Source organism: Sus scrofa, chromosome 16 (genome assembly GCF_000003025.6).
Source record: "Sus scrofa isolate TJ Tabasco breed Duroc chromosome 16, Sscrofa11.1, whole genome shotgun sequence".
Taxonomy (NCBI): Eukaryota; Metazoa; Chordata; class Mammalia; order Artiodactyla; family Suidae; genus Sus; species Sus scrofa.
This window is the reverse complement of record NC_010458.4, coordinates 50,623,774-50,648,557: the sequence shown is the minus strand read 5'-3', so window position 1 is coordinate 50,648,557 and position 24,784 is coordinate 50,623,774. Positions and strand designations below refer to the sequence as shown.

Below are 24,784 nucleotides of genomic sequence, written 5' to 3'. Positions count from 1 at the left end.
CATCTGTTTGTTGTCTGCTTCTCCCCCAGGGACATGAGTTCCAGGAGGCAGGAATGCATCCTGTTTCCTGTTGTATGTGCTGTGCCTAGAGCAACACCTGCTTGGGAAGTATATGTTGAATGAATCAATGAATGAATGATACTCTAAAAGCTCAACCTTGGAGACTGGTTCAGTACTGAGTTCTTGTCTTTCTTTCTTTTTTTTTTTTTTTGTGTGTTTTCTAGGGCCGCACCCACAGCATATGGAGGTTCCCAGGCTAGGGATCTAATCGGAGCTGTAGCTGCCAGCCTCCGCCAGAGCCACAGCAACGCTGGATCTGAGCCGCATCTGCGACCTACACCACAGCTCAGGGCAACACCGGATCCTTAACGCACTGAGCGAGGCCAGGGGTCGAACCTGCAACCTCATGGTTCCTAGTCAGATTCATTAACCACTGAGTTACGACGGGAACTCCTGAGTTCTTTTCATTTAACAGTGTTCCTTGCTAAATTCTTCTGCAAAAATGAACACAGTACGGTTCGCTCATTGCCATAAGTGAACACGCGCCATACTCATATCCATCTGTGTATTCACAGCCACACACAAAGTAATTGCTCCAGATTTCATCCCACTTTTCTTGCCCAGCATCTGATGGTAGCAGTCTTCAAGTTCGAACACACAGAACAGGGCTTTTGAGTTGTTTTGTTTTGTTTTGTTTTTTTGTTTTTTGTTTGGTTTTTTTTTTGTCTTTTTGTTGTTGTTGTTGTTGCTATTTCTTGGGCCGCTCCCGCGGCATATGGAGGTTCCCTGGCTAGGGGTCGAATCAGAGCTGTAGCCACCGGCCTACGCCAGAGCCACAGCAACGCGGGATCCGAGCCGCGTCTGCAACCTACACCACAGCTCACGGCAACACCGGATCATTAACCCACTGAGCAAGGGCAGGGACCGAACCCGCAACCTCATGGTTCCTAGTCGGATTCGTCAACCACTGCGCCACGACAGGAACTCCTTGAGTTGCTTTTTTACAAAAAAAATGGGATCCCATTATTGACATTATTCTGTATCTGTACCTCATTTTACAATATTCTAGACATCAGTCCAGGTTATTGGTGATATGGCTAATTCCTTTTTAAAAATGCGTTATTATTCCATTGGGTGGGCGATGCATAATTTACCCAACCAGTCCCCATTGCTGGACATGCAAAGTTTGTTTCGAGATCTTTGCTATTACAAATAGCATTGCAATAAACACGATACATATAAATCTTGTAAACTGGTATTTGTTATGCTGGACAGACTCCCATGTAAGGGATTATTTGGTCTGAAAAGATGAATATTTTGTATTTTAATAGATGTGACAAGGTTACCTTCCAAGAAGTCATGTGTCCTGCCCCCTTTGCTTTCCCAAGTGGCTTTCTTCGCTCCTGGATTCCCCAGTCTCAGCTCCCAACCCTCACGGAGCCCAAGGTCACCCAGAAGCGGGGGTGCATCCTGAACTTCTTCACCAAAAGCCTGGTTTCCAGGCACATAAGTGCTCCTGGCCAATGTTCTTGTTTGGAGAAAGTGATTCCTACCCCACTCCTCACTCCCCACTCCCCAGCAGGTGTCTTCCCCACTTGCCCCAGCAGCTGCTCAACTCGGCCTGGTCAGATGAGGTACTTTCGGGCACAAAGGCAGAGAAAAGGCAGGGGCAGGGGGAGAGAGAGGAGGGAAGTGGCTGTTGGAACAAGGGCGTGTTCTCATTCCGCTCTGGGTCCCCTTTCCATTCTGACTGTCTTATAGCTTACAGCTTACGTCATCCTAACAATGATGACGACAATACTCCCAACAAAAATAAGAATGACTGTCAACCATTACAGCAGTGGTTCTCAGCAGGGGGAGGTCCCCCGCCCCGCCCGGGGCATTTGGCAGCGTCTAGAAATATTTTTTGTTGTCACAACTTGGAAGGAGGGTGCTATTGGAATCTGGTGGTTGCTGCTACACACCCTCCAACCACACGTCCACAACAAAGAATTATCTGTCCCCAGATGTCTTTAGCAGCAGGCTGAGAAATCCTGGTTTACAGTGTGCGAACTGTGCTGAGAGCCCTGCGAAGTGCTATATACACACCATCCAACCTCGTTCTCACACCGCAGTCTTTGAGTTATAGGCCCATCATCACATTCAGTTTACAGATGAGAAAACCAAGGCTCAGAGAAGTGAAGGGAGCTTGCTCAAGGCCCCCAGCCTTGGGGAGGCGGGGGAAGCATTGGAACTCTGGTTTGCTTGACTCCACTACTCCAGGTAGTTTCTGGTCCTCTCTTTTCCCCCTCTCCTTGTGACACCTGGCTCAAGTCCAGCTCCAGGGCCTCCTCTGTGAGCTGGGAAGCTGGCAGCAGAGGGGACACATGGGCAGCAGATCCTGTTATGTCTGATGTGACAGTGGCAAGCCAAAGGTGTGGCTGTTCTGTACCACAGCTGGGAGTATACATTTGCATCTTCTGTGCTCGAGCGTGTGCTTGCAGGCGTGTGGGTGTGGGTGTGTGGCTGGGTGTGGGTGGGTGTTCGCCAACACGTGTGCTGATTTGTATGCATCATGGTGGATCTATGGATGAGCGGATAAGTGTGTGAGTGTGCTGTGTGTCTTTGTGTGGGGGTGTCTTCTTTGTTTACGTGGTGCCTTTTTTCTCTCTTTGCCCATGTTGACAGGTCTGTGGGCTCGCTTACCTCTGCCTGTGTTAGTGCTGTGTCCGTATGTGTGTGTATATGGAGGTGACTTCGGGCATCGCTGTTGTAGCTGTGTATGTATGAGATGAGTCTGTAGACGTGAGTGCACGCGCGAAGGTGTGTTGGTGTGTTTTTATGTACACAGATGTTTGTGGATGGTGTCTATAGAGAGCCCTTTGTAGTATACAGTGTGTCTGCCCATAAATGTGTACCTGTGACGATGTACGCCGTGTGTCTGTGTGCACATAGATGGTGGTGATTGTGCACAGTGATTACTCTGTGTGTGTGCGTGTGTGTGAGAGAGAGAGAGAGGGAGAGAGGGAGGGAGGGAGGGAGAGAGACCCAGGATATTGCCAACACAAATGAAGCTGCAAACTCTGCTCTTCATGTGTCCCTTGCAGCCTTCAAGGGTCTCAGCATCTGACCTCTCCTTAGGTCAGAAGAGATAACAGAGGGAGGGGAGTGAGACCCAGGCTCACCCTGAACCCTCTGCTGGCATCGTGGTGCCAGATGTCAGGAACAGAGGTCCTCCAGCTTTGCCCTGCCAGCCAGTCACTAAGCCTAAATATTTCCTGAGACCCGAGGCCGTGTTTGCTTAAAGCTGTGAGGTCACTGCACACGGGCATGCTCTGGTTTGAGTGCTTTCCATTCTGTGGGCTGAGGAGAGTGGGTGCTGGGGGAGCAGGTGACCTAGGGGTGCCGTCTCCCTGCACGGAATGCGCTGGCTTAATCCAGTTTTGCTTCACCTCCAGAAGTTTAACTTTGGCAATGCATTCACTGCCTTGCTCATTTAAAACAACGTGCCCTAAACGTTGATGTTTTTGCCAAATCTGTACTCCTCCTAGAACTGTTATTTACTTAGCATTTTAAAAAGTTGGTCTGCTCCTAAAAATGTAAATCATATATTTAAGCTTTATTCAAAGCAGTTGTAACTTATGGAATCAAAGATTCGATTGCTATTGATTGATGTATATATTTTAAATTTTTATTTAATGCATATTAAAATAAAAGGCACGGATTCCTGTACCCCTTCGCATCATCTTGTTTGCCCCAGGTTGGGATGAGAAAGCTCTGGAAGTCCCCTCTTGCCTTCCTTCAGCTTCAAAGGGAAAAGTCCGTGTCAGGAGATCCAATTTCCATAGGACCTGTTCCTAAAGACACGTTTTGCATAAAACCAGGCAGGCCTGTTGTACCTGCCTTCAGATACTGGGAGAGCAGTTTCCACATCCCTGGATGGAAAATGCTTTGTCTCCTCAGCCAGGGCTGGGCCCCCCGGGAGCCTGGGGATGCAGTGCTGGTGGGCGCTCTGAGGGGCTTCCGAGGGAGCCCTCTGCCCCCTCTCCTTGGTCAGCATCCTCCCCTGGGGACCCAGTGGCTCAGTGGTGTCATTGCCTTGGTGATCCTGAGCAGTGTTGCAGGCACAGTACTCCTCCCTTTGCAGGTGGAGAGGAAAGAAGGGGACGGCTGGGGAGGGGAGGGAGGAGGGGAGAGGAGGAGGGACAGATGCCCAGACAGATGGGCCCGGCCGCCAGCTCTCCCCACCTAATGAATTTCCTTCCCCGGCCCTCAGGCAGGTCAGTGAATGAGACCAGCGCCAGCATCTGGGATGATTCCAGCACGAGGCTAATAAACCAGGCCTAGAATGAATCCTGCTTCCCTGGAGATGGAGGGAGGCAGGCCAGGCACAGGGAAAGCTGGGGGGTGGGGGTGCAGAGCCCTGCAGCAGCCAGCCTTTTGGCGACACTGGACAGAGCCCCCTTCTGACAAGAGTTGGTGGCCTCAGAGGCACTGGCAGTGCAGGGTTGTGTCCCCAGAGCCAACTGATGGGTAGGTTGTGGGGGGAGGGGGAGTTCTCCCAGTGGCCTGCCTTCCTAACCTCTGGGCCTCAGGACAGGACCCCCTTCTCCACTGTCACTTCATTTATTCCTTCGAATGAATCCCCAGTTATCCAAGAAGGCATCATTCTTCTTCAGGGAAGCCTTCCTGGACCCCAAGGGGCCCTGTCCACAGGCCCCCCAAAGGGTCCCTGAACTTCTGCCCTCAGCCTCCCCCACACACAGGCGGGAGGAATGCAAGCTCATGGGGGCAGGGCTGGGGGGAACCTCTAGCCCTGGGCCAGTGCAGTACCTAGCAGGTAGCAGGTATGGAATATTCATTCAGTATCAGCTGAGTGAAAGAAAGAAGGAGGGGCAGAGTTCCCGTCATGGCACAACAGAAACAACCATGAGGAACAAACCATGACTAGGTTGCAGGTTCGATCCATGGCTTCACTCAGTGGGTTAAGGATCTGGCATTGCCGTGAACTGTGGTGTAGGTCGCAGACGCAGCTCGAATCTGACATTGCTGTGGCTCTGGCATGGGCCAGCAGCTACAGCTCCGATTAGACCCCTAGCCTGGGAACCTCTATATGCCATGGGTGCGGCCCTCAAAAGACAAAAGACAAAAAAAAAAAAAAAAAAAGAAAGGAGGGGGAAGCTGGAGGTAGCAGGGGTTGTTACTTCTCTAGGGGAGCAAACCCTTCCCTGGATGGAGAAGGCGAGAAGAAATCTGTGCCACTAGAACCCAGGGCCCTGGGGAAACCCTGGTGCCCTGGGCCAGTCCCACCATTATCTGGGGATGGCCTTAGCCACCTACTCACCTTTCTGAGCCTCCAGGTTCCCATCTGGGTCGTTCAGATCCAATCAGGTGGGCTCTTTGGAAATGCTTTGACAGGCGTCTCGAGTTTCTCACACCTCCCAAGTGTGTAATGGAATCACACAATCTGCATCTGATGCAGTGGGGGTGGGAGGGAGTGGGCATGAGAGAACACTTCTTTTAACTGCATTTCGCAGATCTACCTTAGTCTTGATAAGAGAGGTGAACTTGCCCTTGCTCAGACACTGGGTAAGTGATCCGGACCCAGCTTGTGACTGGGTGGCTGTGTGCCCCTGGGTGAATCACTTAGCCCTCTCTAAGCCTTCATCTGTGAAGCGAGAGTCCAAATGGTACCTTCCTCATGGTGTTGGTCTCGGAATGAAACAAGATTATTAATAAAACTACCTTTTTATTAATTTCTGGGATTTTAAAGCCCATTTCCTTTTCAGCCTTGTGTTCCTCCCCCACCCCAATCCACGATCCACTGCTGACTTTCTTCTGCCCTCTTTGCACATGGCTCTCTCAGGGAATGTCTACTTTGTCCCAGAAAGGAGGACTGTGGGGGTGTGGTGTGAATGTGAGCGTGCGTGTGGGATGCCATGGGCTTTTGCGGGTGCTCCTGTGCCCGTGTGCGGATGCGGGAGAGTGTGTGTGCACATACATGGAAGTGAGAGGGCTGGATTCAAGGGCAGAAAGTACTCTGCGAAGTGTGAATTTGTGTCTATAAATGGGAACCTGCTGTGAGAGGGGGAGTAGGCGTGTGTCTGTATGTGTGCCTGCGCCTGTGTGTGTAGTGCGGCTGTGAGCCCGATGCATGAGCACACCCAGGCTCCAGGAGGGAAGGGAGCAGATGTGGGTGGGATATCTCCGTGGGTGAATTTCAGATGACAACAGAAGGGCTCCCCGCCCAGCCAGGAATTCTGGGGTTTGCCATTCCAGGGCCAGCGGGGCGAGGCTCAGGCCAGAAGAGGGATGACAACTAATCTTTGAAGGGCATTGTGGGGCCAGAGTGAGGTTGGCCCCTGTGTGGGCAGCGTTTCCATGGAGAAATTCCACTGGGGAAGCAGTCTGTGGCACTACACAGTGCATCTGCAGAGGACACTGCCCCTGTCCCCCAACAAACACATCAGCCTCACGTGTCTTCAGAGGCACGAAGCAGGTTTTCTTAACTCTCAAATATCTCTCTGCAAATTTGCCACCTCTTGACTCTGGAGTCCAACATTTCGTACATCCTGACACCAAAGACGAACTAACTTCCTCCCTCAATTCCCATTCAAAGAATCCTAGGGAAGGTCTCTGATTGGTCTGGATTGGACCAGTCAAAACTGCTTAAGGGAGGAGTGTACCATGATTGGCTCAGTTTGGACCAATCAACAGAGGTTGGGGAGCAGGGTCATGTAAGGCATGGCCTCTGTGGAGAAAAATCCAGTGGTTGTAGTCGGGACAGGGTTATTCCCAGGAAAGGGCACTGGCACCAGGCAGGTAGGATCATGGTTACTGATTACACCTGATCTTCTGCTCAAAATCTTGAACTTTTTTAGAGGTTTATTTGACGGGACCCCAAAGGTGTTTCAGTCTCCAGAGGGTCCTACTGAAATTCTTATTAAACTCATACTCAAGTTGAAATTGGCTGTCAAGGATTTGAAATCCTGTGGGAATAGGGAATAAGACCAGATTCCTATGGGATGGCTTTACAGTTTGGCTTCAGGACCTGCCAATGCATGCATAAAACATAAAAAGAAACAGCTTGAGAAAAACACAGGCTTTGGAGTCAAATGAGATTGGGATCAAATCTCCGCTTGTCTTCCCCAGGAGCTGGTTGTGTGGCCTTGGGCAAGTTACTTCACTTCTCTGGGCCCCTGTAAAAACAGAAAATGAAAGCAGGGCTGTCCTGAGGGCAGGGCTGTCCTGAGGCCTTCTGGATAAGTTCACTCACATCATCCATTGCTTATAGCTGTTTACTAAACAGGTGCAGCTAACGCTTTCTTTAAATCAGCCTGGCTGGTCCTTATCCTCCAGTTACTAGATCATAAATCTTGTGAGCTATCTATCCCTAACCAAAAGATGAGGTCACACATTCTCCTGGCAAAGCAAGCACTCCGTTTTCCTGATTTCCTCATTAGGTTACAGGCAGCAGAGAGAACTGGCATAACTTTGCAGTCAGGTAGAACCGGGCTTTGAATCCCACCTCTGCCACCAGATGTGTGACCCTGGGCAGATCACTTCTCTTCTCTGATCTGTTGACAGTAGGCAGTTCTTCCCTCAAAAGCTGCATGTGAGGAGTAAATGTAACAACACATGTTACTGCCCAGCATATGATTCCAGTGCTCAGTCATGGATTTAAAAAAAAAAAAATACTGAGTAACTACTACTCATCATTTAATTATCTGACAAGTGTTTATGGAGTGTCTCCCATGTGCCAGAAATTCTGCTAAGTGCTCATAGCCATGAGCAAAACAGTCTCTCATTGTCACCGTCTAGTACCTGTGATGGAGATAGACAACAAACCAACAGATAAATAAATATCTGGTGTCAAGTAGGGATGCATTCTTTTGAGGAAAAACATCAAGGGAATGGAGGTAGGGAGCGATGGGGCAGGTGTGTGGCGCGGACGGTGGGATGCGAGTTCAAGTTCAGCAAGCCAGTTGTGTACATTGCCAGGGGTACAGCGATACAGAGACTAGTTTCTTCCATCCTTCCTTCTAGGAGCTGACATTCCAGCGGGGAGACAGAGAGAAAGCAGACAGTGTGATTGAAACTGGAATGGAAGCATGAGGAGGGAGATGGGGACTCAGAAGCAGTCACTATAGACCCCGTGCTCTGTCCCCCGTCCCCTTTCTCTCTCCTGGGAGGGAACTAATACTTGGCATAATCCACCTGGGATTCAGAAATCCACTAAATCCATGTAGCACCATTTAGCAGCATTCTGGTCCCCTGAAAAGGCCTCGAAATCCTCCTCCTCCTCCTCCTCCTCTTCCTCCTCTGGGCTGCTCTGGGCAGAGGCAGGAGGGCTCCATGTTCAGTGAATTTAGAGTCAGATCAGGTTCTAATCCTGGCTCAGTGCTCATTGGCTGTATGACCTTGTAGTTTTGTTTTGTTTTTCTTTTTATGGCCACATCTGTGGCATATGGAAGTTCCCAGGCTAGGGGTCAATTCGAGCTCCAGCTGCCAGCCTAAGCTACAGCCACAGCAACACTAGATGTGAGCCGCATCTGTGACCTGCGGCACAGCTTTCAGCAACACTGGGTCCCTAACCACTGATGGAGGCCAGGAATCGAACCGGCATCCTCATGGAGACTGGGTCATTAACCCTCTGAGCCTCACCAGGAACTCCAGGCTGTGTGACCTTGGATGGGCCCTTCACTTGGCTGAGCCTCACCTTCCTCATCTGGGAAATGGGGATATTAATGGCAGAGAGTGACAGAGCATTTCAAAGACTCCTCTCCCAGAGTCCAACCAATGAGATGTCACTGCCCTGCCCTTTTCCTCCATCCTCTTCCTTTCTCTTCTTCCTCTGCCCATGCTTTGGGTTCTCTTCCATCTGGGGAGCAGGTCTGTGCTCCCCTTCAACATTCCGTGATGTGCGGAGGTCAGGAGAGGGCGTGGCAGGAACAAGGTGAAGTCTTGCCTTAGCTATTTCGCTGTGTCACCTGGGACACCCCCTTTCCCTCTCTGCCCCTTATCTTCCTCATCTGTCAGTCACAAGGAATAATGACCACCCCACCCCATGCCCCACCCCCGCCTCCCAAGCAGGTGGTGAGGATCCATGAATACAGAGCAGAGAAAGGGCCTGGAACATCTCAGATGCCTGATTAGTGCCAGCTGTTGGCTTTCATTTCTAAGCCTCGGGACGTCATCTGAAAATGAGTGACTTTTATTCAGCTCTCGCTGTCTGCCAGGCTTTACCTATATTAACCTACGCTATGTGGCTGGTTTCATTTCCTGACTTATATTGGAGCCAAGAGAGGTTAAGTAACTTGCCCAGAGCCCCCGAAGTTAGTAAGCGTTGGGTTCAGCAGTCACAGCCCAGCATCTGGCTCTGGGTGGGCCTGGCAATCTGTCAATGCAGTACTCTGCCTCTCAGCTGTCAAATTGCTCTGGTTGTTGTTGTTCCGGGTGTAGACTGCTCCACAAGGCGCTTCAATGTTACGAGACAAGACGATGCATGGAGGGCCCAGGAGAGGGGCCAAGGCACTGTTTGAATTCCCTGCGCGGCATCTGCCACTCCCACTGGGCTAGATTCTCAGTGAGGGCCCCTCCTGCCCTCAAGGAGCTCAGAGTCTGGTGGCAGAACATCATAGGGAGGCTGAGCAGAGCTGAACAGGCTCTGAGTCCAGCAGCCTGGATCTGAAACTCAGCTCCAGCGCTTAAGAGCCGTGTGCCTTTGGGCAGGCCTCTGAGCTTCAGTTTCTTCATCTGCAAAATGGGGATAATAATCGTAGTGCGGTCCCTGAGGGTTGCTTGAAGAGCATTAACTATGTGTAAAGCACTTGGTTCACGGGGACTGCCCAACAATGGTGGCTTTTTTTTTTTTTTTGTGGCTTTTTTTATGGCCATACCTGCGGCATGTGGAGGTTCCCAGGCTAGGGGTCTAATCAGAGCTACAGCTGCCGGCCTACACCACAGACACAGCAGCTTGGGGTCTGAGCCACGTCTGCAACCTACACCACAGCTCACAGCTGTGCCAGATCCTTAACCCACTGATCAAGGCCAGGGATCGAACCAGCATCCTCATGGATACTAGTCGGATTCTTAACCTGTTGCGCCACAATGAGGACTCCCACTGATGGCTTTTAGAGGGAGGAAAGGCCAGTGTGCTCTTCCCTGAATGCAGGGGCCACCTGGGGCATGTGCTCTAAGACGGAGGGCTGACAAAGGAAGTCCAAGAGGTTTATCAAGCACCTCTGATGTGCTTCATGCTTAGCAATTATAATCCCATCTGATCTTCACAGTAACTCTGTGGAGGCAATTACTACCCGTGACTTACAGATCAGGAAGCTTGGCTTAGAGAAGTCACTGCCAAGAGCACACAGTGGTTGTAAGGGAGCTGCCTCTGTGTCCCCTGAGCAGGGACGTGTCTCAGGAATGAACCCATGTTCCTGGCAGGGCTTGCATGGCACTGCCAGCCAAGCCCCTTCCTCCCTCTGGCTGGCTCCTTGTCTCCGCTTCCCAGCACTAGTGTCTCCAGGGATCCATCCCAGGCCTTGGTCTTCTCCTTGGGGAGCTCATCCACTCTCTGAGTCCCCTGTGGGACCCCTTTATTTCAGGTTCCTGTTCCTCAGGTGTCTGGTTCATTTGCCCCGAGGTACCAATAGTCAAGCAAAGTCCCAATAAAAATTCATTGTGCGCCAGGACTGCCACCAACCCTGGGGGTCTCCATTCACACTCTCCGGGGCCCCAGCCTAGCTGTTCAGCTCGATAACTCGGTTTCCGTCTCCTGCCCTCCCCACTGTCTGTGTCCGATTCCCGCTGATCCCGTCTGGCATCGCTCTGAGGGTCAGCCTTCTTACCGCCCTCCCCACCAGCACAGCCTCGCACCCCATCCCTGCCCCACCCCATACTCAACTTTAAAGCCATCCCCCCCTCAGAATTCTAGTGTCTCCAATATCTGTTCAGAGGAAAGATTCTCATTGATTGCCATTTTGAGTTCTCCCTGTTCTTTCTTTAAACACTGTATTTCTTCCTGACTTTTAGGGAAAACATAAATTAATTTTCCTCCTGTTTACTCAAGAAGTGGCTAATGAAAACCCATTGTGTTAGGGTTTTCTGGGCAAACAGAATATATATGAATTGTATAATCATATATATATATGACTAAATATATGATTAAAATGAATTTTATCTGTTTCTTCTTACTTTGAATAATGTGGCTCCTAGTACTTACAGTTACTAACACGGCTGATTCTAAAATGGTGAGGAGAGCCCAGGACCTTCCTCGGGTGGATGGGATGATGGATATGGAGCCACCTTTCTGATGCCAAGTACCTAGCACTAGCGAACGTGCTGGGCATCTGAATCTCTGAAATCTTCTAATGAAGTCCCCTCCAATCTAGGTTCCCAGTGCTTCCATCCCACCCATAACCACTCATCACCTTAGCCTCTCACTCCAGCATCTAACCCAGAGCCTGGCAGACAGCAGTCAGTACCTGTGATCTCAATGCAAAGAGTAATCCCTGCTCTCGGGATCTCAGTCTTTCTTTCTCTCGGCCTGAATTTGGGTTGATCCCATGTCTTTTGGCTGCATTCCTGGTTAACCGAAAAGATAGGAGATATGACCGCCGTTCCTTGTCAGCTCCCCGTGGTTCCCTGGTGTGATTTTTCTGTTCGTGGCTCTCACTTTCTAGACATGTTTTCAGTGGCTCTGCCATTGTTAGAGAAAATTCAAGGGCAAATTGGAAAATGGATGCTGCCTGGTTGCCGTGGCAATGCCAGCTGCTTCTGCCTTTGCACAAGGAGGAAGTGGCCAGGGCTGACAAGATGTGATTTGAGCCTCTGCGAACAAAATCCACACGCCCCCTTCCTATCTCCTTTAGCACCAGCCTTCTTCCAGACCCTCAGCACCACCACCTGTTTTCCCCGGGGGGGCCCATCCTACAGCTCATCCGCTGGTACCACGAATGAAACCCACCCCTCTGGATGGAAACAGAGGCCCTTGTTGCCCTTGCCAGCCACCCCAGTTCTGAAGACCTACTGTGTGACATCTCCACATGTAGACATTAGTGAGTTCAGCTTCTACGCCAGCTTTCATGCTGCTGACAGAACGCCCTGCCCTCTTGGCCTGCTTCCTTAGCTACTGTCATGGGACGTTTCCCTTTTTGCAACTAACACAACAGCATCTCTTCTGACTCCTGGATGATGAAAGATAATTATTTGTGTCTGAGTAGATGGTGTCCCTAAAAAGGAGGAAAAGGCAAGTAGCCCGGCATCTTCAGGGCTGTTGCATCTGCAGGTGAGCTCTGAGTCGGTGCTCAATGAAGAGACATTAAATGGCTAATGGAACACTTGAAATGGTATTTGATTTTACCACAAGCCTGTGGCTTAGAGACTCTCATTATCCCCATTTTACAGATGGGGAAACTGAGGCTTAGTGTGGCCAAACAAGGTGCCCAAGATGACCCTGCTGGCAGGCAGCGGAGCCAGAATTTGAATTGAGACCTCTTTTCCCAGAGCCGGAGGCCTTACACAACTTTGAGCACTATTGTGAACAAATGGGAGGGTGAACAATGATCACCCCCAGTTTACGCCCAAGGATACACTGGAAGCTCCTGGAGGTGAGATCAAATGGCCGAGGTCATTCAGCTAAGACGTTGCAAAGCCAGGAGCGGGAACTCAAAGGGTCTATTGTGCTTCAACTTTCACTCCCCCAGCCAGGTCACTGGAATAGGCAGAGGAGCATCTTGGACACAGAAAGGTGTTTGCTGGCTGTCAGTGGACATTTCATGAGTGAGAAGCTCTCTCATAAGCCCCTAAAACATGCTCAAAACGTACTGTGAAGAGTCCTGCAGGGCTGGGAGAGCCAGGCTCCAGCCAGAGCTTGGGGCTTATGCGGTGACCTGAGCCCAGGAAGCAGCTGCACCCACAGCCCTCTCAGCAGACCCGGAGCTGAATCGGGGGCAGGTAATGCTGCCGACAGGGGCCGAGAGCGCCTGGACTGCAGTGGGGGCCGCTTTTCTGCCACGAGGGCCCGGCATTTGCTCTGGGAGGTTAGTCAGTGCTTCCTGGCCCACACAGATGCAGCCAAGACCCTGACAGCTGAAATCTCTCCTAAACAGGCCCTAAGGCCCCAGGGGGCCTGGCTCTCTTCTGGAAGAACCACCTGGACCCTCCAAGGAGGAAGACACGTGTGGATGGAGTTTCTGAGGACTGTCAGAGGGGAGGCGATCTCAGCCTGGTTCAGAGGTTGAGCAGAGGTTTGCTCTCCTAGGGATCTGTACCCCAAAGAAAAGCAGAGGAAGGCATCCAAGAAAGAAAAGCAAAGTACAAGAGCCCTTGGTGTGCAACCAAACCACTCAGCCTCCAATGTCACCCTGTGCCTTTAACATCGGAAAGGCTGCCCTGGGCTCTGTTCCCCGCGCACGGGGACGGGGGCTCCCCAGCCAGCCCCCAGCCAACCTCGTGTCTGCTTTTTGCTTCTCCTCTCTTCCCATGGTTTCCCAGATCCAAAATGGACCCACCTCTCCCTTCAGTTCCCCCTTAGAAGAAAACAGGCTTTTGGATTCCCCCAGACCTAAGTTTGAATCATCATTCTACCATTTTTAGGTGTCAGAACAATTTGCTTCGCTTCTGGAAGTCCTCATTTTCTCCTCTGTAAAACAGAGTAAATTCCACCTGTTCCTCTGGGTGGTTGGGGGATCACAAGAGAAAGTGGAGGCAAAGGCTCAGCTTACCACCTGGCCCATGGCCAGTGTTCGGCACGGCTCTCTTTCCCATCTTGCCTTCATCCGTTCGAGGGCCTGTGTGCGTGTGGTCCGGAGCCAGCTAGACGCTGAGCTGGTGGCCCCACTGGAGCACTCCTGCAGGCCCGGACACCGCCTGCTCCCCTCTACTCCGGGGCCACTCCTTGTCAACCAGCCTGCTCACCTCTCATTACAGAGCCGGCCTGTAATTAGTCTGCTGCCTGGCTTCGGAGATCAGGCTGGTCAGCAGCCCCTGTCAGCACCTCTGTGGGGGCCCCTTGCTTGTTTCTGAGACCTCAGCTCGGGGCGCAGGAATATCTTTGGAAATAAGGCCATGTCAGTTCCTCCTGTGGCCCGTCTTAACTCGAGATTGATGAGACCAGGCCTGCTGGTGTGGATGGATGAAGAGAGGGATTCTGGAAGAGGGTTCTGCCATGCCAGGACCCAAGACTTCAGTCCTGACAGGGAGAGCAAGGAAACGGGACCTGGAAGATAACAGAAATTTCCTCCACCAAACTACCGGCCACCTCATTGCAGATTCTGGAACAAGTTAGGGTTCCCTGATGTTCCTTGGTGTGATTGTCCTTATTCTTATGTCTCAACCTGAGACAGAGGAGTAAGAGGATAGCAGAGTCAGGCAGACCCAGTCTGAATCTTGACTCTGCCTCTTACCAGCTGTGTGACCTTTGGCATGTGACTTCACTGTTCTGAGTTTCAAATTCGCCATCCATAAGATGATACTTCTGCAGCTTGTGAAAATTAAATATATGCAGGCACACAGACATTCATCACTCCAGTTGTTTTTTTGTTGGTTTGGTTTGTTTGTTTGTTTTTGTCTTTTTTGTCTTTTCTAGGGCCACATCCGTGGCATATGGAGGTTCCCAGGCTAGGGGTCTAATCCGAGCTGTGGTTGCCAGCCTACACCACAGCCAGAGCAGCACCAGATCCGAGCTGCGTCTGCGTCCTACACCACAGCTCACGGCAACACCAGATCCTTAACCCACTGAGCGAAGCCAGGGATTGAACCTGCAACCTCATGGTTCCTAGTCAGATTCTTTAACCACTGTGCCACGATGGGAACTCCAGCTATTGTTTAATTTAGCCTGGTCCCATCCTGTTTCCTTCCTATGTTGCTGTGTTTTGCGCATGCGGGCCCCTCTATCCAGATCACCAATCTCCTACGTGACTTGCTTAGCAAATGTCTATTGATCCTCCAAGGCCCAGCTCAAATGTCACCTCTTCAGTGAAGCCTTCACAACTCCCCAAGCACTTAGTTACTTTGTCCTCTCTACTCTGGCAGTAATTTGTTTTTGTGTTTTATATGATCCTGGCGCATTGTATGGGAACCGTTTGTAATTGTCTCTCTCATCTTTTCTGCCCTCCGCCATGCCCTGACCCCTCGACTGGGGTGTGAGCTCTTAGAAAACAGAGTCTCTACTTCCTTCCTGGAGTCTGTCCTTCCTGGTAATTCACAGAGTGGGTGCTTTGTAATCCTTTAATCAATTGAATAAGTGATTGCATGGAACAAATGAATGGATGGATGAATGATTACAGAAAAGGGAACATTAGACATTAATAAAAGAAAACTGTAGCAAAAACCTTGCTCTTTCACCACACTTTGCTTTACTCAAGCCCAAGCTGGGCAAAGAGTTGAGGAACAGAAGGGGCCATGTACGCTGCCCACAGACAACCAAGGATGGAGGATCATGGCCAGAAACTAGAGAAGAGGCTGAATTCTAGACCCATCTTCCCCAAGGGCCTGCTGAGTGACCTCAGGCCAATCTCAGCACCTTTCTCTGCCATAGGACAGATGGTTTCATAAGCCCCCCAGCCCGGGAGAAGAGACGCATGGTCCGAGGAATGTGAGGCCCAGCCAAGGACGCCACTCCCCACAGCTCTGTCCTCTGAGGAAGGCCGCCCTCCTTGACTCGGGAGAGCAGGGATTGGTAACAGGTGCCTGGCCCCACCCAGGGAGCAGGAAGGGCCTCGACGAGCGTCACAGCTGTCTGTGAACTGGAATGTTTCCAAGAAAGGCTCCTTGCTTGGGAGAGGGCACCGGCTCCAGGAGGAAAGCCCAAATCCTTCATTACAGATACAGGCCATGTAGGTCTCGGCCTGACCATGACCCCAACCTCATGGGAGCCACAGAGGGTCCAAACAGGCCCTCAAGCAACCCCTGCACTGCTCCATTCTTCCAGCTCTGCAAGATTTGCACATGCTGTTGTCTGGCCCTTTCTCATCTTTCTGACTACGTGTAATCTCCTTGGGTGCCTTCCTAACACTTACCACCCCTTCAGTTACTCTAATTCTTCATCCAATTGACTGTCTTCACGGCACTCATCCCCCCCCAGAACCGTTTCATCTACTTTTGTGTTGATCGTCTGCCTCTCCTTTTAGACCCTCAACTCTGTGAGGCCCTAACTGGGTTTCTCCTGTTCAAGATTGTACCCCAGGTCTTAGCGCAGGGTGGGTACAGCTTGAGGCAAAGGGGTTGGGTGAGTGAATGAGTGGGATAATGAATGAATGAGTGAGGGAATGGATTAGGAAATGAATGAGCAAGTGAATGAATGAATGAGTGCATGAGTGAGTGAATGAATTTGAATTCATTAGTGAATGAGTCTGTGAGTGAGTGAATGACTGCATAAGTGAGTGAATTAATGAGTGCATGAGTGAGTGTAAGAATGAATGAGTGTATGGCATGCGTGAATGAATCTGACTTCATGAGTGAGTAAGTGAATGAGTGCATGGAGTGAGTGAATGACTGACTTCTGAGTGAGTGAGAGAGTGAAAGAGTGCATGGAGTGAGTGAATGAGTGCATGAGGGAGTGAGTGAATGAATGAGTGAGCGAATGAATGAGTGAGTGAATTAGCGGGCTAAATTCTCTGGGCCTGAGTAGGAACAGGCCTCCATGTTTGGTACCAGGCCAATAGGCCATGTGTTTCTTCAAGTCCATCTCACTAGCTAGACTCTGTATTGAGACCTCGAAGCCCCTCGCCTGAGCTCTGGAGGGTCTGATTCTTGGCTGAACCCACAGCTTCCAGGGCAAGATTAGGCATAAAGTAGATGCACCCAAAATATACACACTCATGTCCAATGAAAAGACGGATGGGATCAGTTTCCTATAGCAAGAGCTGTTCTCAAGAGCTTACAAGCATAGCCCAGGAGTCAGAAGCTGACTACCTGGGTTCAGCTCTTGGCTGCAGCACTTGCTCTGTGAGACGCAGAGCATATTTCTTACACGCTCTGAGTCCCTGTTTCCTTCAGAACAAAGCAGATAAAAATGGCAGTGACCCTGGGGGTTATTGTGAAGAGAGAGTGAGATAATGCTCGTCTAATGCTGATGCAGGGTATGTACTAATGACACATTAGCAGCTCATAGCTCCGGCACCTGCTTAGGGTATGGCCCACCCACCATGTACTCTGGAGGTGCTTGTTAAATGACGGAATGAACTTACATGAAACCTTACCCTCAGGCCCTTAAATTGGGATTTTGGAGGGTATAGAAACCCCCTTTGACCTCCCCCTTTCTCTGCTCCTGCGCCATCCCTAGACCTGGGCTATAGTTATGTCCTGGATGAGATTAGCAGGGTAACACGGTCATGGAGAGGAGCATCATCATTCGTTTCTCTCAGCCAGGGGTCAGATTTGCGGTCATGGTCCAGTTGCTTACCATGTGAGTCCTGGGAAGATGAGGCTAAGGGGCAAAATTCCAGTCATCCCAGATAAGCATGGACTCTGCCAGCTGGGAGAGTCCATAAGGATCACTCATTTCTTGCCTTAGAAAATGGGGACGCTGAGGCCCAGAATGGGACACAGACTTGCTGGCTCATGGTTAGAGCTGCGACTCATTCCTGGGCCTCTTGGCTTCCAGACCTGCTGTTCTAAAGTGAGTCTTGGGCCCAAAAATGAAAGCTTTAAATATCTTGAGAAAAATTTGGGTTGCGCTTGAAAACTACTTTGTTTGTTTGTTTATTTATTTATTGTCTTTTTGTCTTTTTCTGGGGCCACACCCACAGCATATGGAGGTTCCCAGACTAGGGGTCGAATCGGAGCTGTAGCCACTGGCCTACGCCACAGCCACAGCAAGGCGAAATCTGAGCTGCATCTGACACCTACACCACAGCTCAGGATTCATTAACCACTGAGCCATGATGGGTACTCCGGTTTGTTTTTTAAAATTTTTTATTTATTTTTAATTCTTTTTTTAGAGTGTATCTGTTAATCACATAGCCCTAGTTTTTCCCTCCCCCATCTCTCTCCCCTAAGCACAAGTTTAATTTCTGTGTCCATGAACCTGTTTCAGTTTTATATATACATTCATTTGTATTGTTTTTTAGATTCCACACATGAGTGATGTCATATAGTATTTGTCTTTCTCTGACTCATTTCACTAAGCTTAATGTTCTCTAGGTCCATCCATGTTGGTGCAAATGGCAATATTTCATTCATTTTTATTTTATTTTATTTTTATGGCTGAGTAATATGCCATTGTGTTTGTGTGTGTATGTATGTATGTGTATACACACACACACACACACACACACACACACACACACACATTCATAGATTGTATATACATATATGCCACATCTTCTTAACCCAGTTGTCTGTTGATGGGCACTTGGGTTGCTTCCATGTCTCAGCTACTGTAAATTATGTTGCTGTGAACATTGGGGTACATGTATCTTTTCAAATTAGATTGCTGGATGATATGGTAGTTTTATTTTTGATTTTTATTTTGTTTTATTTTTTGGGTTTTGTTTTTTTTTTTTTTTTTTTTTTTTTTTGTCTTTTTAGGGCCAATCCCGCGGCATGTGGAGGTTCCCAGGTTAGAGGTCGAATCGGAGCTATAGCCACCCGCCTATGCCACAGCCACAGCAATGTCAGATCCAAGCCGCGTCTGCGACCTACACCACAGCTCACAGCAACACCGGATCCTTAACCCACTGAGAGAGGCCAGGGATCGAACCCACAACCTCATGGTTCCTAGTCGGACTCTTTAACCACTGAGCCATGACAGGAACTCCTATTTTTAATTTTTAAAGGAACCTCCATACTGTTTGCCGTAGTGGCTACACCAATTTACTTTCCCGTCAACAGTACACAAGGGTTCCCTTTTCTCCGCATCCTCACCAACACTTGTTGTTTGTTGTCTTTTCAGTAATAGGCATTCTGACAGGTGCAAGGTGATACCTTGTTCTGACTTTGATTTGCATTTCTCTAATCATTAGTTTTAGTTTGTTTTAAAAATAACACGACTACCTCCCATTCTACTAGTTATCTTAAAAATAAATATGAACAAAAACAAACAAAAATTTAGACTGGCTTAAACAACAAGGAAATGGCAATTTGGGGGATTGTCCAAATCTAAAACCTACCCTTCCTTCAACTCTACTCTGCTAGTGCAATGGCCTTGACCTCCGCCTTGATCCTCTCATCCCACAAAGTGACAATGGCGAGACAGCTGCAGCTGTCACATCCAACCATGTATCTATCTATCTGTGGCTATAGATATCCAATGGAATATTACTCAACTATAAAAAACAATGAACTTTTGCCATTTATAATAACATGGGTAGACCTAGAGGGAGTTATGCTAAGTGAAATAAGCCAGAGAAAGAAAATTACTTTATGATTTTGACATATATATGAATCTAAAAAACAAAACAATGAACAAATATAACAAAACAGAAAAAGGGTCATAGGTACAGAAAAAAAAAAAAACAGGTTATCAGAAGGGAGAAGCATAGGGGAAGAAGAGATACAGCTGAGGGAAATTAAGAGGTAGAAACTTTCAGATGCAAAATAAATGAGTCACGAGTTTAAAATGTACAGTGTGGAGAATATAGTCAATAACTATGTAATATCTTTGTACAATGACAGATGGTAACTAGACTTATTGTGGTGATCGTTTTGAAATGTATAGAAATATCAAATCACTGTGTTGTGCAACAGGAGCTAACACAGTGTTGTATGTCAGATATGCTTCAAAAACAAACAAACAAACTCGTAGAAAAAGAGATCAGAGTAGTTCCTGTCATGGCGCAGTGGTTAACGAATCCGACTAGGAACCATGAAGTTGCGGGTTCAATCCCTGGCCTGGCTCAGTGGGTGAAGGGTCTGACGTTGCCTGAGCTGTGGTGTAGGTTGCAGACTGGCTCAGCTTGAATCCCGGGTTGCTGTGGCTCTGGTGTAGCCTGGCAGCAACAGCTCTGAATTGACCCTTAGCCTGGGAACCTCCATATGCTGCGGGTGCGGCCCTAGAAAAGAAAAGAAAAAAAAAAAGATAAATAAGCACTAGAGGTGTAATATACAACATGATAGAATTGACACTGCTACGTTATACATGAAAGTTACAAATCTTAAGGAAAAAATATTTCTTTCCATTTAACTATATCAGCACATCCCATTAGAATTGTACCTGGTCCCCCATTTAGACTGTAGGCCCCCATGGGGGCAGAAGCTGGGTATTAACCTCTATAATCTCAACAGCCCAGGACCTACTGCAGAGAAAGAGCTCAGTACAAGTTAGGGGAACATATAAGTTAACGGGTGATTGATTCATTATAGCCATCAACACAAAACAAAGCCTCAAAAAACAAAAAACAAAAAAACAAAACCCATTCTTGCAAATTAAATGTGGCCTTTATAACCCACACCAGAAAGGATGTTGCCTTTCTCTTAGGAAAGGAAACTGGTAGACTGATTCAGGCACAGCCACTGGACTCATGGTCTTTTGGTGGCGGGAGCCCTAAATCCCTCTTGCTGCAAATACCAGTTAAACCTTTTTTTAACGGCAAAGATTAGTTTTTTATTAAAGTATAGTTGATTTACAGTGTTGTGCTAATTTCTGCTGTATAGCATAGTGACCCAGTTGATATATATATATATCAACACACACACATATATGTGTGTGTGTATGCATATGTATATATACATATGTGTATCTATATGTGCGTGGGGTGTGTGTGTGTGTGTGTGTGTGTATTCTTTCTCTCATACTGTCTTCCATCATGTTCTATCCCAAGAGATTGGATGTAGTTCCCTGTGTTGTACAGTAGGACCTCATTGCTTAGGTAACTTGGCCATAGGCCCCAAGATATTACAGCCAAGTGTGATATTCAATGTGGGTGCCTGTCTACCCTCTCCTCACCTTAATCCAAGTCCTAGGTACACCCTACAGTTTTGTCCAGTCACCTTTCTGTCCCACCTCCAGGCATGTAGGGCAAACAGGTCAGCCCAAAAGACGAAGTCACGTTTAAGCCGATGCCTAAAGAATGAATCAGAGTTATTTAGATTAGTCAGGTAGGCCAATTGCTGTAACAACCCCAGATCTTAGTGGCTTAGGCTAATACACGTCAGCTTCCTGCTCCTGTCACAATTGACTGAAGGTTGGTGTGACTCTGCTCCATAAAGTCATTCAGGGTCCCAGGAAGTATGCAGGGGAGGTTTTAATGGCCTGAACCTGGATATAGCAACCTACTTTACTCACATTTCATTGGTCTGAACTTAGTATCTTGGTCACACCTCACTGCAATGGCTGCTGGGGAGTGTAGTCCAGCTGTGTGCTCAGGAAGAAGAGGAACATGGATATTGTTATTGGAAGAGGTTCAAGAAGATGAAGGAAGGGTACTCCAGATAGAGGAAAGGTTGTACAGAGGTCTGGGGAAAATCTAGCAAACCATACTGGGAAAGCAGCACATGCTCAGCCGGACTGTCATTGGATGTACAAGGAAGGAACAGTGACAGGAAGTGACGTCGGCATCATACTCACCCTGGCCCTTAAAGAGGAGATAGGGTAGGTGCTTATGCTCAAGAACATCCGTTGGATCAAATGGCTAAAGTTTTTACAACTCACACTATCAGTTAATTCTGTGACCATGTGATTGCATAGGGTTTTTTAAATAATGTTTAAAATTTTTATTTATTGATAGGTAACCCATTCACATGGTTTAAAAATTTCTAAGTGCAAATGAGTAAATCATGAAACTTTCCTTTCACTCTATTTCTCAGGTGCCCACTTCTTCTCCCTGGAGGCAGCCAGTACTGTTAGTTGCCTGTATATTCCTCCAGAGATGTTTTGTGCACATGTAAGTACCATATGTATTCAGATTTTCCCTTTGCCCATTTTTTTTGCTAATTATAGCATGAAATATCGAGTGCCTTACTTCTGAGAGATGTTTTTCAGTATCGTGTGTAAAGAGCATCTTCACCCTTGTTATGCCAGCAAAGGATTCCATTGTATGGAATCTTATACCAGCAAGATAGTCCCTTATTGATGGACATTTAGGCTGTTCTCAGCTTCCAAATAATCTTGCATTAATTAAACCTGTACACATTCACTTCACGGATGGGTGGGTCTAGTTGTAGGAAAAACTCAGATACCTGGACCTTACAGGTCAAAAGATCATCCTCTCCACACGTGAGCAGACATGAACCACCAGGCTGCTCCGCCTGCCCTATCTAAGCTCTTCCCTGTTCCCACCCAGTGACGCAGACCTGGATAACGCCCCAAAGAGGGGCTGAACCCCACCACATGGCTCCTGGTGTGGCTCAGTGGCAAGAATCACCCTTTCTTTGGGAGATGACATATACTGTCTTCAAAGTCTTACTCAGAGACCTCTCAGGGAGGATCAGCCCTTGATCCTTCCCACAGCCCAACCTCAGGGACACCTGTTTCCATGGCCTCTCTTCATCCACCTCATTCATATCCTCAGCTCCAGCCCACTGACTTTGCCCCTACCCCCCAAACAGGGGCAAAGCCCACAGCAGGCCAAGGAGGTTGTGGTAGCCAGAACAATGCCCCCTTGAAAGTATCCATGTCCTAGTCCCCCAATTTTGTGAATGTGTTGCCTTCCATGGCAAATGGGACTTCACAGATGTGATGAAGTTAAGGCTGTTGAGATGGGGAGGTGATCCTGTATTAACTGGGGTGGAACCAGTTAATTACAAGAGTCTTTAAACTCTGGAAGAAAGAGGCAGAAAGTGAGAGTCAGAGAGAGATTAGAAGATACTCTGATGCTGGCTTTGGAGATGGAGAAAGAGACCATAAGCCAAGAGATGTAGGTGACATTTATAAACTGGAAAAGACAGAGGAAGTTATTCTCCCCTAAAGCATCCAGAAGGAATATAACCCCCCACCACCACCTTGATTTTAGCCCAATGGGACCCGTTTGGACATCTGACTTCCAGAACTCTAAGATAATATATTTGCATTGTTTTAGGCTCTAAGTTTGTGGCAATCTGTGACAGCAGCCATAGGAAACTCACACAGCAGTCCCTGCTCTACCCACTCAGTAGCCCAGTGCTGTCTCCCCACTGACTCTGCAGCCTTCTCCCTGCTCTCAGATGACCTGGCCTCAAATCCCAGTCTACTTACCTACTAGGTGCTCTTGGGCACTCACGCCATCACTTTGAGCCTTGGTTCTCTCATCTGCAAAACACAGCTCACAGACTGGCCGCACAGGCCTGCAGCAAGGGTTAAATGAAATTATGCTTGTGAAGTCTCTTAGCAACCGTGCTTGGAACAAAATTGGTGCTTGCTGATATTTTTAGTTGTTGAGCATAATTCTGTAGCTTTCATTTGTGCTGCTAGAGCCACCTCCTGCTCTAGCCCTAGCTGCTAGCGCCCTAGCCCTCCCTGAGGAGTCAGGCCCTTCTTGCAATGCTCGGACCAGCAGGGACTCTCAGGGAACAGACCCCTTCCCACAGTCCCTGGGGTGGAGGTGAGGGGCAGCAGAGCCTTGAGCATTGCCCTCACAGCAAGGACACTCCACCTAGGTTCAAATCCTTTCCCTGCCCCTTCTCAGCTATGTGATGTTGGGAGAGCTACTCCATCATGCCAAACCTCAGTTATCTCCGTTGTAAAAAACCTCCAAGTAGGCTGTTTTGGTGTGAGGTTAAGGCTGTTGAGATGGGGAGGTAATCCTGCATTAACTGGGGATCAGGGTATTGGTGTGAGCATTGAGTGTATTCTTGGCTGGGCGTGTAGCAAATGCTTGATAAACAGCATCAACCAGTGGTCTCCCCAAACTAAGGAGGCATGTCCCTCTCAAGTTGTGGCCCCTCTTTAAGAAAGAGCAGTCCTCCTGGAATTAATAAGCAATATAGCAGATTGCAGGACACGAGGTTAATGTATAAAGGCCAATTGCTTTCCTATATAGCAACAATAATCAAGTAAAATTTGAAGTTAAAAACACATTTTACATCAGTACACCCCTAAATGAAACACTTAGGTGTAAATCTCACAAAATAGGTTCAGGATCTATATGAGGAAAACAACAAAGCTCTGATGAAATAAAAAAGCTAAATAAATGTTCATGGATAGGAACTTTCAATGTTGTAAAAATGTCTGTTCTTCCCAACTTGATCTGTAGATTTAGTGCAACCCCATCAAAATCCCAGCAAGTTATTTTGCAGATATTGGCAAATTGACTCTGAAATTAATATAAAGAGACGAAGGACCCAGAATAACCAAGACAATATTGAAGGAAAAAAAAAAAAAGTTGGATGATTGACACTACCCAACTTTAAGACTTGCTATAAAGGTACAAAGTAATCAAGACACTGTGGTATTGGCAAAAGAATAGACAGACAGATCAATGGAACAGAATAGAGAGCCCAGAAATAGACCCACGTAAATACAGTCAACAGATCCTTGAAAAAGGAGCAAAGGCAAAAACAATGGGGCAGATACAGTCTTCTCACCAAATGGTTCTGGAAATTGGACATCCATATACCAAAAAGTGAATCTAGACATAGACCTTACACCCTTCACAAAAATTAACTCAAAATGGGTCATAGGCCTAAATGTAAAACACAAAGCTATAAAACTCTTAGAAGATAATAGAGGAGAAAACTTGGTTGACCTTGAGCGTGGTGATACTGCTTTAGATACAACATCAAAGACATGACCATCAAAGACATAACTGATAACCTGGACTTCACTAAAATGTCTCCTCTGCAAAAGACAGTATTAGGAGAGTTAGAAGACAAGCCACGGATGAAGAGAAAATATTTGCAGAGCGCACATCTGATAAAGGGCTGTTATCCCGAATATACAAAGAAC

At 48.2% G+C, this 24,784-nt stretch overlaps 1 long non-coding RNA gene across 10 annotated transcripts in view; it reads left to right on the top strand.

Moving 5' to 3' along the window:
- The window catches only part of LOC102164818, a 230,832-nt gene that overhangs the window by 85,913 nt on the left and 120,135 nt on the right, over positions 1-24,784 (top strand). For all 10 annotated transcript variants that reach the window (XR_002339638.1, XR_002339637.1, XR_002339634.1 and 7 more), the window contains exon 4: positions 21,730-21,806. This is a non-coding gene — a long non-coding RNA (uncharacterized LOC102164818). The remainder of the gene's footprint in view (positions 1-21,729; positions 21,807-24,784) is intronic.